Below are 15,769 nucleotides of genomic sequence, written 5' to 3'. Positions count from 1 at the left end.
ATTCAGCGCAGGCTGCTGAACTAGTAGCACTGATGGAAGCATGCAAACTAGCTGCAGACAAAACTGTTAATGATTTTGGAGCCATATGGAAACATAGGCAATTCCTGACAAGCTCGGGTAAATATATTAGACATCACCATCTTGCTAGAAGCCATTTTGCTGCCAAAGACAATTGCAGTTGTTAAGTGTGCAGCTCACAGGACTACAGAAGACCAAATCAGCAAGGGGAATAATTTTGCAGATAGAGTAGCAAAGGCAGCTGCAACTAAAACCGCTGTGCAAGCAATACAGGAAACCGCTGCTACCCCGCAGGCCACATTACGGGAAATTCAGTCAGGGGCTCCCGCCACTGAAGGCACCAGGTGGAGACAACTAGAACCTCCTGTTAACAACCCACACTGCTGTCAAAATAGAAGGACGAGGAACCTGGGTACATCACACACACCGTAAGAAGGCTCCGACACCAGCCCCAACTCCAAGCAGCAGCACCCAAACAGACTAGGTCGGAACTGTGTTGAGTAGGGTGTTAACGGCAAGGCCTACCCTTTCGACACTCGGAACCGTCAAGAGACGGTAGAGAAAATCAGACACAGCTAACACAGTCAGAACATAGACTGAATATTAATATGGATGAAGAATCCCATGACTTATGAGAAGACTTGTTACCATTTCAGGGTCCCAACGCCACTGAAGCAGAATGATTAGCAGCTAAATGCCAACAAAATACAGCGTGTATGTCAGCCATTGTGCATGCCCAACATATCGAGCAAGAGTACCTGGTGTGCCAGCACACCAGTGTTCCAAGGACTGTAATCCCTCTGAAAAACGCAGATGTAGGAGAAGTGAATATGACAATCTCTATGTGCCAGGTTATTAACCAGACCTCAAACTGTCCCAGTCCCACTAACCCCGCACCACCGAAAATGATGCTGCATGTGGCAGCTAGTAAGGGTGAGATATTTGTATAGCAGATGAAGCAGCAGGTGCCGGAAGTCTGGTCCAGATGCATCGATTATGTGCAGGTGCACAGCAATGGCACTTGCAGTGACTCCAATAGCAGTTCCCTGTGGAATTGCTCCATGACAACCCTGCAGGGGTATTGGAATGTAATGTGGGTCGGTGGTTCGGTGGCCTATGGTGAATTGCCACAGAACTGGACTGGTTGTTGTTATCCAGCTGTAGTGCGCCCAAGGACGCAGGGTGAGGAGAGACATAACCAGCACAGACTATTGTGGTAGAATTCTGAGGGACCCATGGACCACTCCGGGTGAAACCATTGGTTGGTCCCTTTTCCTGGGCGGTGGCACAGTAGCAGCCCTGCAAAAGATGGCTTAGCTTATCAGTTACTGCAAATAGTTAATGACACCTTAGCAGCAATAGGTGCCTTAAAGATAGAACAACAAGTGATAAGGGCAGCAGTGCTTCAACATAGAATGGTACTAAATCTCCTAACCATGAAGGAAGGAGGAGTGTGCAAAATGATTAACACTTCCTGCTGTTTTTACATTCCAGATCTCAGCGCTAATATTACTGATTATATGAATCTTATGTGATCTGCCTTCACTCCGCAGCCTACAGTTCCAGTAGCGGCTGTAGCGTTGCCCATTCTGCTACTCATTCTTCTTCTTTTTCTTCTTCTTCTGTGTTTACCTCCTTTTTTGTCATTGCGTGTCAGACGTCTTTCTAGTGTGTTCACCATGCCAGCGCTCAGCGGCCATGCCAATGACCAACCCCAGCTCTTTGAAGACATTCTGCTCCCCAAGATGGGCGGTGCTGGTGATCCACATGAAGACATCGTAGTGCTATTTGCTGAATAAAAGTGTGATAATGTGTGATATAAAATAAAGGGGGGAAATGTTGTGGAAATTTACTTTGCTTTATTTTACTTTGCTTTATGTTTCTATAGTCACAGCATAACAGTCTGCAGATAAGCATGTGAGTCAGGTACACCAGCTGCTCACATACCATTCTAACCATAGAGATAGAAGAAGCCTTCAGCGCTCAGGCTAACCAAAACATGAATTAGCCGATACTCTGTAGGAGTCGTTTTTCTTTTTTTTCTCTTTCTTCTGTTCTCTGTATAAGGGGAGGGGGACCGTACTGCGCGTCAGTGCTTTTACTCTGTTATACAGGGGACAGAACTCAATAAACTTTTACTCTTTACTACTCAATGCATAAAGCTGTCTGTGTTTGATGTGCTCTCATTTTCCCACCACATCCATTTAGCAGTACTGAATAACCGAAATGGCTTAAAACAGCTGAGGGGATGTTTGAAACTGAGTGATAAGATGTTCAGCAATTTATATATGATAATACAAGGCAGTAAATTAAATTGGGCTGAACTGGACAATAGTACCTGGCATGAAAAGTATGTCGTAGAGAGTAACAAAAAACTCAACCTCTCACCTCGCGCTCTGAAATGTCTCCGTCACTGTCTGTAGTGTCCTCTAGGATACTGCTGCCCTCACTAAAGTGTGTCACCCTGACCGGGTCAAACATCTCTTGAACATAATGGAAAATCAGCTTCAAGTGCTGCACTGAGCAAGAGTGCACTGTAAATGGCCAGATATAAATGGCAATGTCAGTAGTAAATTTATATATGCAGTCATGGAACAGGACCTAGCTGTAGAGCACAGCTTTAAGGTGCATATTATGATGTGCTCTTACCAATCATCCTCCCGGCTGTGTTTTGCTCTTTTGGCCAAATGTTTCTCTTCCAAAGCAGACAGACCAGACTTGCTGCATATTACTCCGTGCACTATAAATAAACCACATGTATAATGTCTTGTAAACAATGGAACAAGGGAAATTTGAATTGTGACTACTCTGTTAAAGGGGCGGATAAGGCAACCCACCCAAACCCCCCGAAAGCTGTTCTGTTATCTCTAAACATTAACATTAAATATTCACATCATAACTCGACCCCGTGCAGTAGGGCAAACTCACTCGCATGGGGGAAAGGATTACAGACTACCTGTACTGCTGCCGCAACTCTGCGGCCATTCCAACAACATCCACATACATTCCAGCAACATCCTATTATAGGACACAGTGGGCTTAAATACACCCATTTAATAGCATGTTGGACCTTCTTTGGCCTCCAGAACTGCAGCAATTCTTTCTGGCATAGTTTCCACTATGTGCTGAAAATACTCTGCAGGAATCTTGGTCCAATCTTCATAGGATATTTTCTCTCAAATTACATGGAGGGACTGACATGTTCTAAACTGCCTGTTATACTCTTACAGCCGCTTTGAAATACAAAAAAAACATATTTATCTTCCACTCCACTCAAGGATGGCCACACTTGGAATTTCCCTTGGCACATTTAAAACATTGTGTGAGCCAGATAGCTTCTGTTTTCAACCTTCCAATGCTCTGAGTATTAGTGTTCTATGCATATGAGATGCTTCAACACGTCCATGCGTGTTGTAAAGAAACACAGTGTAAGCAGTATTAATGAAAGTGCATCTCTACCTCAAACTCACCAGTGTAACAATTATAGTTTGTGAAATCTAATTTTAAATGGCGATCAGCCTTCTTAACAAATAAGCAGAACTCACCTTGTTAAGTGTTTGTGTTTGTTTGTTTGTGTGTGTGTGTGTGTGTGTGTGTGTAGTTTTAAGCATAGCAAGGCACTTCAGGGTTGCCAGGTGGAGCCTTCCTGAAGACCCTGATACTGAAACAGCATTAAAAGCTGCAATGGCACTGTAGTTGTATTTATCTGCACTAATACAGCTTTGAACTATTGCACTCTTACATACAGTAAGTTTCTATGTACCGGTGTACATTTCTGTGTACCTTTAGTAACTAAAGGGATTCTATTCTAATATTACAAGTGCTAGAAGTGCTGAAACTCAAAACAGTGAAGAAACCAGTGGAGCTTAATGACTGGTCAGATGAAGAGAGTGAAGTGAGGAGTTTCCTTCAGTGTCTGCCATGTCCCAGCTGAGGTGAGTGTGAAGCTTTTATTGGTACTATAGGAGTTGTGTTTAACTTTGAAACTGATGGTGTCACAGCCATTTGTGGCCGAGAGTCTAGAAGAGCATAATTGGCTGTACTCTTAGGGAGAGAGGGAGTGGCATACGCTCTCTCCCCTGTCAATTACAGAGACACCGTGCAATCAAGGGCGTCTATAAGTTCACGCGTCAGAAGGGGGAGGAAAAGACTATTTTCTGAGTACTTAGAATAACATTCCGTATTTTTTGGAGAACATTTTCTAGAGTGTTTTCATGTAGAGAGAGAAATGAGTGGCTAAATTGTCAGAAACATTAAGGAGACAAATGGGGAATATATAACAGCTCTTTCCATGTGTTAGTGACACCAGCGTTCCCTCTTTTCCCAGATGGTAAAAAAGAGCCCTGACTCTTGCAAACTTCATTTTTTTGTAGAACAAAGAGAAAGATGAATAACTCGCTTTATGGCCTTTTTCCACTCATGCATACCAAGTCCAGTATGCATCCAAACATTGTCAGAATAGTAGGAGTGCAGACTTTGAAAAATGGTCTTCTCATGTAAATTCAGCAGCTTTGTCCCTGGTTGTCTAGTGGTTAGGATTCGGCGCTTTCACCCCCGCGGCCCGGGTTCGATTCCCGGTCAGGGAAAAACCTCTTTTTATGCTCATATAAAACGACAGATTCTGCATTAAAACATAAAGTTTGTGTGAGTTGGAGTTGAGCCGACAGCCAAAGGATGACAGTTTTAACTTCTACTCTACCAACTGAGTTATTGAAAGCGACATGCAAGTAATCCCACATGTCCAAACACCAGTATGTTGGCAAGAAACACAGCCAGTTTTGGATGTTTCAATTGTTAAGTTCATTTGACACAAAGAAGAAAGATCGCATTGTATAAGTTGTTCAGCTACAAACAGATATATCTTTTGATGACATTTGGAATCATACTGGACTTTGTGTACATGAATGGAGAAAGGCCATAAATGGTTAGAATAACATTCAGTGCTTTTGGAGAAAAGTTTCGAGAGTTTTGTCATGTAGTGAGAGAAATGAGTGGCTGAAATATCAGGCATTAAAAGTGCAATTTGCACTCAGGGAAAGAAAATTGCTTTCATGTGGACCGCATTGAGATATCGATCTGCCTGTGAAACAAAACACCTCTTAAGAGGCTAGATTTGTGCTCTCAAGCTGCGATGGTGGTTTTCTCATGGCTTCTAAAAGAAGAGGCTGTGGTCAGGGTGGAGTGAGTCTTTGATAACCAAGATTGTTGTTGTTTTGGCCTTCGAATAGACAATGGCATTACCCAGTGTCAGGTCTTTCTCAGTAAACTGCAGAGAATGATATAGAGGGCAAGAAATGGTCAAGCAAAGTTTTATTGGGTGTGTGTCTATAAAAAACACTACAGCTCTCTGATACATTTTTGGTTCAAGATTTAATCATCATGCAAATGATTGTGATTAATGCTTTGTCTGTTTAATTCAAATATTATACTATAAACCTAATATTTTAATAGGGTTGGCAACTTTCTAGTTCCGATTACTACATGTGTGTGAAGTACAGGTGCTGTAGCTATACGGTATACAATTGTCCACAGTAGCCTAATTATAATATATACAACCAAAAATCCATCTAAAATAAACACCAGAAACCTGGACTAAGGGTAATGTACATAAGTACATTAAATCTAGGTAGGACTGCTCAATAGCTAGGATAACAGCAGAACAATTGTCCCGCCGTATAAGCAAAATGAGAGCCTGCTAAGGCCGCCAAGAGGGTGCCAAAGACCATGTATTTATTTCTATTTGTTTTTTACCTATGTTATGTCAGTGGCAGCTCAGATTTCTGCATAGGGCCCCACACAGGCTTGGGCCAGCCCTGGTATCACAGTGTCGTGCACTGGAAAACCATCAAGCCTGTTGACTATGCTACCAGTGTTGTTCATGTAACTGTGCAAATAAACTGCAAACACAATTACTTTTAGAAGTATCATCCAGTTTCTTTTCACAATTGCCAAAATGTAATGAATCACAGCCAGTGTTCTAAAACAGACCTGGAATGTATTCCTGGTTGATGTGCCCTGTTTCTAGTTCCAAAAAAAAAAAAAAAAAAAAAAAATTGGTGGATGAATTTTCAATGAAAGTGCTTCACTCAGCAGCCATTAATGATTCTTATATCCAGTATGAATAAATTGAAATTCCTATCCTTGTATCAGGTGCAGCAATTATGTGTAACAATTGTGAAGCAAAAAAGCAATAGCAACATTTTAATATAACAATATAGGTAATATAGAACTTGATCTAATGATATTAATTAGGCTATGCAAATAACACAACTACTTCGGTAGCAGATCATTCATGCCTGTTGAATAGGCAGTTTTCTGCTTTGCAGATACTTGAAATCTTTTACTAATCTTTCCCCAAATCCAGTAGTTGCTGCCTTTTACATTAACATGCCAGGATACACACTCACTGGATGTTTAATCTTTCTAATGGGTAAGCTATATTCTTATAGTCAAGAAAGATATTTTTTAATTATTAATCAGTTAAGGAAGTCAAGCTATTGCATTTTGCTGAGATGAAGGAATATTGCATAACCCTGTACTGGCCAAATAATTAGATTTGATGTTCTATTTTGTGGATTAATCCCATAACTGAATTATTCACATGGTTTTATAGCCATGGTTAATACTTGCTGTCAAAATGCTGAGGTTCATAAGAACCTCTTTCCTTCATAAGGAAGCTTCCTGTTTTTGAAACAGGTAGTTTCAGCATACTAGCTCTTACTGCTCTCTATCTGTTTAACAAATGTTTTGTTGGATTTAACTACTTTCTACCTGGAAACTGGCAACTTCCATGGAAAACTATTTTATCATCACAAACTATATCTAAGGAACTACCACAAACATAAGTAATGTTAACATTTTGCTTTTTCATCATGACTTATGTTCTGTTTCAGAGCACTGAATGCAGCATGTTTATTCTTCGTCATTAGTGGCAGTTTTATCTGTGAGAAGTGTAGATGAATTGCTAGTCTGACAGACAGTACGCATCCAGACAGCAAGGCGAAAGGGTGACGTTACGGCAAAGTAGACGAGCTTCCACCAGCTCATGGGACCACTACACATCCCCAACATTAAGTAACAAAATCCCAGAGACCTTCTGCCTGTACTGGCCAGACTTCAGATCAGAAGGTGAGAGAATACAGTCATGTGTTGTGTGGCTCAGATTGTTCACACAGTTAGTAACAGTCCAAACACTTTAATTATACTGTACAGCATGAGACCTGGAAATGTGTGTCTGTGTTTTTGTGTGTGTGTGTGTGTCTTCTCCCCAGGCTGAGCTCCAGCTTTGTACTGTCCATCATCAGAGAGATCTATCAGACTGGCTCTGCTCACTGTGTGTCCAGCTTGTTGAATTCAGCAGAGAACTGCATCAACCTGAACAGCAGAGAGCTGGACTCTGTCCACTGTGCTGCCCTGCGCTTCACCCTCCAGCACTGCACAGCAGTCTCTCTCAGCCTGCTTTTCACCTCCATACCAAAGGCGGAGCTGGAGAGCATTGAGCCACTGCTCTAACACGTCTCCCGTCTCAGGCTTGAACTTTTCTCACAATCAGAATTTTAACACAGAACTGGTCTGTTTAGGGAGTGTTATATAAACGTTTATGTACGTTTATGTGTTTTTCATGAGTTTCCTCAAAAGTCATTTTGTGCCAGCATCATTTAGGTTTTATTGAGACTCCTGTCAGGTAATCAGCAATATCCATGGATATTTACTTCAGAATAAAATTAAATTTAGGTGAAATATTTATATTAACCTGAAATTAACTGCCCTGCCACTGTCTGTGTGTGTTTTGTTTTCTCCGTGTTGACAGGCTGCTGTTGCTGAGGCTGCTCCACTGCTACAGTGTCTCTGAACTACAGCAGGGGGCAGCAGCAACAGATCTGCTCCTCGCTCTGCAGCACAGACTGGATTTCTCCTGCTGCTCTGCTCTGGACCTCACAGCAGACACACAGAAACACACACTGACTCTGAGCACTGAGGACTGCAGAGTCGTCTCCATGGTCATCCAGAGAGTGAGCTCTCACACACACACACACACAGCTCACTCTACACGGCTGTGAGGGCAACTCTTCCCCATTTTACACACAGTCACCCTTCAGTAAGCCACTGACTCAACACCACACAAACTAGGGAAGCATTCTGGAAAAGGGAAAAGAATTTTATCATTTGAAACAAAATGTGTGTAAATAGCATTAATGTTAGTAGTTATGTGAGTGTGTTAGTGTTTTGTGACTCTACATGTTGGAGAATGTTGAGTGTGTTCAGCAGCAATAAAGCCATGCTGCTCCAGTTCCTGTCTCTTCTCTGTGTGGGGACTGATGTGGAGTGTGTGAGACGCGCTGTGGCTCTCTCCCGGGCTCTGGGTAAGATGGTGATCCTCAGTCAGACCCGGCTGGACCAGCAGGCCTGTAGGTCACTGGCACTGTTTCTGGAACATTCTGAAGGGCTGTCAGAACTGGACCTTAGCCACTGTCAGCTCACTAACCACTGCCTGCAGATGCTGTTCGCACACCAGCACAAAGCCCACATCCTGGAGTGAGTGGACAAGAGGGAGGAGGGATGTGTAGAGAGTCTTGATTGTTGAGTGCACAGTGAGCACTAACATAGATATAACACATTTTACTCTTTTTCTCACAATTTAACACAAAATCCGGCAGGGTGACTGAACATAGAAGCTGTGCGTGTTCATTGTAAAGCATTGTATGTTCCTTGAAAGGCTCTATATAAATTTAACTTTGCTCATTCAGTCATATCCTGTGTTCCTTCAAGGACTTTATTTTTCAAAAGCAAACAGCAAAAAGCTTGATTTTCTTGGTGATTTTATTTGGAAATGACGACCTCTCTCACTGGCTGCCTGGATCACTGATCACTGCCTGTACTTGGCAGGATGGATCTCTGTGGTCTACAGAATATCCAGACTGCTTGTAGAAACACATGTTCTCATTAAAAAGAGAAATAAGGCATAACAGACTCATTATGATTTACAGTTTCATGCCTGATAGATAACAAGTCATGTGTACAAGAACTGAAAGAAATGATATTTTGTTTAAAATGTCAAAATGCATAATTATCTGGCCATTAATGACTCAGGTCCACTGACACAAATATACTATTTATTGCTTTGCTTATTCATTCATTTGCTAATTCAATCATTCGTTTATTAATTCATTCGTTCATTACTTTAATTCATTGATATATAAATCTACAGGTGTTTGTACTACTACACGGTGATTTAGTAGAGGGAGGTGTGTTTGGGAATCCTGAACAATGTGGTAATTATAATCCATCTAATTTCAACCTCAGTCACAATGACATCACTGATGTGTCAGCAAAGAGGATCTATGATACTTTCTCCACCAACAACAATATTCACACTGTGAGGTAACTGTGTGTGTGTGTGTGTGTGTGTGTTTAGGCATTTAAAATAAGGCTGTATTTATTTGAGTTTAAAATTTCAAATTTAAAAGCCTATTTTGATTTTATAGGCTCTTCAACAACAGAATTACAGGCATACAAATCTTCCTCTCAGACAAGTGCTTTGAAGTCTGGTGATGTTGATGTGTTGTTGGCACTGTAATGATGAGATTTGATTTTTCTAGATTATTGGGACTATCCAAATTATATTTTTGTTTTAAGTGAAAAAATGTAATGATTAAAAAACAAATTTTAGTTATCTTATACATTTTAAGATTACATATAAAAATCAAATACTCAAAATTTATTTATAAAGTACTTTTTAAAATTGTATTTTATTTTATTTTATTTTATTTACAACAGGTGCTATTACAAAGCAGCTTTTCAAATGTCCAAGTCCAAGCCCCCAGTAAGCAAGCCAAGGGTGACAGTGGCAAGGAAAAGCTCCCTAGAGCATGAGGAAGAAACGTCGAGAGGAACCAAGACTCAAAGGGGGTCCCATCCTCCTCTGGCTGTTTAAAGAGAGACATAAATTAAAAAATGAAATAAGCATTTAATGTTTAGTCCAACTTTCTGGAGGTTCTAGACTTGTGTGCATGTGTCCGAGACCCAAGTCGCAAGAGAACGTCCATTAAGGGCAACAGAGAGTAGCTGGTTGGGGAGGAGGTGGTGTGGGCTACAACAGGGGACATCAGGGGATGATGGGAGTAGCCAAGGCATCTGAGACAGGATGAGGCTCAGTAACATCACAACATCAGGGGTAGGTGTACCTCGGCAGAGTCCACTATCAGTCCAGTGTATTAGAGCAATGATGTTTGATTCCTACTCAAAGAACATGTGATATTTCCAACATTCACTTTAGGTATCAATGAAGTTGTGACATCAAGCAAAGGAGAACAGTGAGACATGAGTAGACAAGCACAAGTTGGACCTATTAGGGACAATGAAACAAAACCTGAAGACAAGAAAACAGAAATGAAAGCCTGAGTGAGCTGAACTGAACTGAATCAAACTCCTACCGCTATATGGACTTAGCTCTGTAATATAGTTGAAACTGTAAGTTGCTATAGATAAGCGTGTCTGCCAGATGTCTGCTCACATTAAGCAGTGCAGTTGTGCAGTGTGAACATGACATCTGTCTTTTACAGCAAAATCTAATTATTTTATTATTCTTTAAATGTCTTTAAATGTCTTCATGGTCTAGCAACTCATAATGGCATTAGCACTTGAAAGCAAAAAAACAGAAAAAAAAAACAAACCAACAGCAAAACAAAAACATCTCAAAACACACTTATTGCATTGAGTTCTGTTTAGATGACTTTTGATTTTATATTAACACATCTACTGTTATCTATTTACCTTTTCCTTTTATCATTATATATGTCATTTTATTTTTTATCCTTTGTGCAATTAGTCTCTTCTCAATGCGTTTTATTTTTTGTGTGCAGAGAGAAGGGGTAAGAAGATGCATATACAGAGGTCTGGACTAGCCGTGCTGTCAAAGGTTAGGGGAAATGAAATAAATAAATGTTCCAAAATGTTTTTTAAATAGTTTAGTATCCAACATTTTAAATTCTAACATTTATGGTTACCCCCAGCAGTGATCAGTGGTAGCTCAGTGGTTAAGATACTTGACATGTAGTCAGAAGCTTACCTGTTCCAGCCCTACTGCTGCCAAGTTGCCACTGTTGGTTCTCTGAGCAAGGCCCTTAACCCTCAATTGCTCAAGTTATACTCACTCGTAAGTCACTTTGGATATAAGTATCAGGTAAATGTATGATTGTGTTTTTTATAATCTTGTACACATAAATGTCATATTCAACCAGAATATGTAAAACACACTGTCAAATCGTGTTTATAAAAATACGTTTTAGTTGTAATTAATTTCTGTAACTTCATGTCACTTATGCTGATATGGTTGTTGGCTCAGACAACAATGGCCACAAGAGGGAGACAAAGAGCTTCCCTAGTAATCAATGAAAACAGGCATACCCTGTAACTGTATGCTATACTATTCTTTTATTTTATATTTTTCCTTGATGTCCACTTACAATGTTTGCATGGCTTTATGTTCCAAAAATAATCATAATCTATTTTACACAAATATTTTCCAACCTGTTTATCTTGTAGAATTAAATAGGACATGTATTACATTACGAATAAAGAATTCTGCGCTGCATACACTTAGACATCGGTAATATAACTTGCAGTTATATAACTTCTAGTGAAAATCCTTGAAGCAGTCAACACCATCATCTGAGTAAGCTCCATTTAACCCTCTGAAGTTAAACAAAGAATTGCAGCTAAATGTGTGAACATTATCACGTGTCAGTTCATAACAAGTTAAGCTTCATAATAAGTCACGAAGTCAAGAAAATTCATACCTAAGCATTACCTTGTTTGATGTGTTTATTGATGTATTTGGGTATAACCAGGTCATTTGCCTGTTTTTATGTATTGATCTTTATTGCTCCAAAAAACTACTCACGTCTTCCAATGTTCTTGATCCCCACTTGTAAGAAATAGTAAATGGACTAATCCTAGTTGTGGATAAGTATAAGACTAAACAGCTGTGAACTAATTCCACACGAGGGGAGTCATCACTGGAAAGGTGTCCTGGTGCGAGGCGTGCAGTGGTCCCTGTCCTGCGAACACAGAGAGACACAGAGGCGAGATACCAGTTAAAAAGGTTTGAGAAAGTACATCCTCCACTGACAAGATTCTGTTGTTTAAATGTAAATGGAACAGGTCTGCTCCTTCTCTCAGCCAATATAGAAACAGCTAACCGCACTACAACAAGTACACAAGGTGTAATGAACTTGCTATGAGAATGATCTCAGTAAGTAACTCAAAAAGGAAAGGAGCTTCTCCTTCCTGTTTTCTTTGTTCTCTTCTTGTTAGTGTTTGTATTTGTTCTTTCAAAACACTCCTGCACTCATTCCTCACACTAAAACATGAACCTGGTGTTGTTTACACAGTGACTGGGTGTGAGGCATCTGATCCATGATTTCCCCCTGGGGTCACAGGTCTCGTTTGTCGCCTTTTTTTTCTCCTTAAGACAAAAACAAATTAAAATAAGAGCAGAAAAACTGAGCAGAAATAAACAACTATTAAAATTCTAGATGCACTGTGGAATGTTCAGAGAAAAACAAGACACTCCAGTCTCTATTGTATTTAATATGTGGTATTTAACTGTCAATATGGGGACATTACGACAAGGGAGTGTGCTCAGCTGACCTGTCTATGATTTTATTTTATTTTATTTTTTTAATCCTAGTCTTTGATTAAGTTAAGGAATTTTTCTTTCAAAGAAGAGAAAAGGGATGGAACATGTGAAACACAAACATAAAAATAGGTATGCATTTATCTAATATACTGATGACTACGATTAGGTGAGACAAGTTTTAGGATATAATAATAAGTGTATTATTTCCATCACACTTTTCACCTGAGTCTCCTGTGTTTCTGGATAAAAGAAAGTAATATAACACAAGCAGTTATACAATTTCCGAAAGGCATATTATTTAGAAATAAAGAAGAACTTGGTTATTATTTGGTTATTAGGACACATGAGGAAAGCATTTTAGTTGCATTCATTTTGCCAAAGACATCCATGACTGAAACAAGCTTCCTGTCACCACTGACCACCCTCCTAGCGTTCATGTCTCCACGGTTTCCCTGTCTAGTGTCTTTATTTTGATTTACTCCCTTGTTGTGGTTCCATTCCTTCGTTTCGTTTTCTGCACCCCTCATAATTTGCACTTGTGTCTGGTTTAATGCTCATTTGACCATGTTTTTAAGCCCTGTTTTAGTTTAGTCTTGTTGCTATTTATTGTAAGTCCAGCTGCTGTTTGTTAATCGAGGCTTCCGTGCATGTGAATATAAGCCTGAATGTTTATTCTCGCCCCAATGTTACAGCCTGCATCCCTGGTTTGTCTTCGTGCGCTTTTCTTTACTTTAGTTTATCATGAATTCTCGGACACTCCATGTTAATAATTTGACCCTGGACTTTGGATTTGCCCCTAATAAATCTCACTCTTTTCCACACACTGCTCATCGTTACACTTCCCCAACCTACTATATTTACATTAAAACTCCGTCAACAGCAATCTTTAACGTTGAGGGTTTTTTTAATCTGTGTAAAATTACATAATTTCTGCTGTTTCAGAAGTGAAGGATTTGCGTGCTCTAAATTTTCACCATGCCAATGCACAGAGGTTTTGGTATGGAGATTTTATCCCGATCTATAGGAGCAAGTGTGATGGACTATAAAGTTGACGAGAAAAAAACCATCCGTTTCGCCGCCGTTTATGTCCATAGATGCTGCTATTACCAAAACTAGTACTGCGCTGATTCTTAGAGGACGGTTGATTTGACCGGATGTCGCAGCAGTACGGCCGACTACTCCTGATCATAACGTATTCATGACAACTCAGCCCTTTTTACGACTGAGGTGCTCACACGACAACGCGTGATCTTGCACCTTTTATGTGTTTTAAGAAAAACGCTCAGTGTTTTAAAGTGCAGCAGCGAATTTTGATCTAACGCGTTACTAAGCTCTGTGAGCAGAGTAATTTCTCCCATTGTGTTGAAATGAACAGGTGTCTGTTATTAGTTCAAGCATTGTATGTTCTTTGAAAGGCTCTATGTAAATGTAACTTTGCTCATTCAGTCATATCTTGTGTTCTGTGAAGGACATTTTTTTGAAAACAAACAGCAAAAAGCCTGACTTTCTTGGTGATTTTATTTCTCTTACTGGCTGCCTGGTTCACTGATCACTGCCTGTCCTTGGCAGGATGGATATTGTGTGTCTCTGAAAATGTATTAATATTATTAGTATGTGCCTATCGCTCCTCTCTATTCCAAAGCTGACCCGATTTCCATAATTCTCGTATTGCATAAGACATTTATTTCCATTATATGTTTTAGCATTCAGGTGGTCATTTTTCTTTTCAACAGTTATTGGCGTGATCCAATAGATCCAAAGTCAAACGAGTACGCACATCATGTGTTGAACCCATCCATAGTATTTTTCTGCTTATCTAATATGCCAATATTTTCTCGTAACCATCCCACCAAGTACGAAAAACACCCAAACCTAAATGCTTAGTAACTAAAGTAAAGCTTGTGTCAGTGTCTTAATTTATATTCTGCATTAGTTCATCAAATGGTTATTTATTGAGAGTGAGTCTGTATTTTGTATTTGAAAAAAAATAAAACTGTCAGCATTAAGCAGGTTTGTTGTCAGGTTTGAAGGCTGTGGTTGTGCTATTTTTCTGGCCTTTCTGGTCAACTAATTTCTGTACCCAGTCATTTCATCAAGGGAGGTGTGTTGCTATTGAAATGTCTAACTTCCTTCATCTAGGGAATTCATGACATACATTAGAATTACATTTATTATAGCTGCAGGTGGCAAGTAAAGGGTCCAATCATTTTATCACATCTGCACAACTTGGTTGCTGATGACATCCCATATAAAGTTCACCAGCCTTTGTGGTTGGTTTTGAGGTTTTGTTTCCAGGAATGTTGTATTTTGAAACCAATCTCTCAATTATCTCTGCTGAATTGCTTTATATAAATATTATTTTTCTGATTCGACATGACTAAGAAATATAGTTTCCCCAGAAGGTCAGTTCACCCCAAATGTACTTGCATTCACAGTATGTTCATATACACCATTGAAGTTTGGTGATAATCTAACACTCTATGGCTAAGTTTTAGCCTATTAATAAAAATCCTGCTCTTGGGGATTGATAGTTAAATACACATATTTTTGATCATTATTTACAAGAAGATCTGCATTTTTTATATTTAAAAGGTATCTCTAGATCAAAAGGTCACTGACTTGTTTGAAAGGTGCATTTGCCCAACTAATTTAGGTATCAAAAATCAGGCTAAAAAAAGGTTTACGAAACGTATTGAACTTTTTTTATGAAATAGTCACAAAGTATTGCACTGTATAAACTGCATTTCTCATGCACAATTGGTACACAATGGGATTGACTCATTTTTCTGTTTTTAAATACCTTTTCATATGTCAGAGGGGCTCTGTTGGCAAAAATGTCCTATAATTCCCATGCTAGCTCAAAGTCCATAAATCAATACTCATGTCAAGTTTCATAAGAATTACTCAAAGAAGTCTTAATTTTTTTTCAGCTGTTTTGAATGAATCAGTACACCTTGGAAGGATTGATAGGTATGTAAGTGCCATATACCATACAAATATCAACATGTTTCAGTCTCATCAACATTTTGATACCAAATTTGGGAAGATTGGAGAAAGGTCCTACGACTAGTGTGTTACAGTTCATCAGCAACATAAAAAGTAGTAGGATAT

The 15,769-nt window shown here is 39.5% G+C and overlaps 1 non-coding gene across 1 annotated transcript; it reads left to right on the top strand.

Moving 5' to 3' along the window:
* The first annotated feature begins 4,532 nt into the window (after positions 1-4,532).
* On the top strand, positions 4,533-4,604 carry trnae-uuc (transfer RNA glutamic acid (anticodon UUC)). Its single transcript has one exon. It is a non-coding gene; the product is annotated as a tRNA-Glu (tRNA).
* The last annotated feature ends 11,165 nt before the right edge of the window (positions 4,605-15,769 follow it).

This window comes from Electrophorus electricus, unplaced genomic scaffold (assembly GCF_041902795.1).
Source record: "Electrophorus electricus isolate QZ-2024a unplaced genomic scaffold, ASM4190279v1 Scaffold83, whole genome shotgun sequence".
Taxonomy (NCBI): Eukaryota; Metazoa; Chordata; class Actinopteri; order Gymnotiformes; family Gymnotidae; genus Electrophorus; species Electrophorus electricus.
This window is presented reverse-complemented; position numbering and strand designations above follow the sequence as displayed.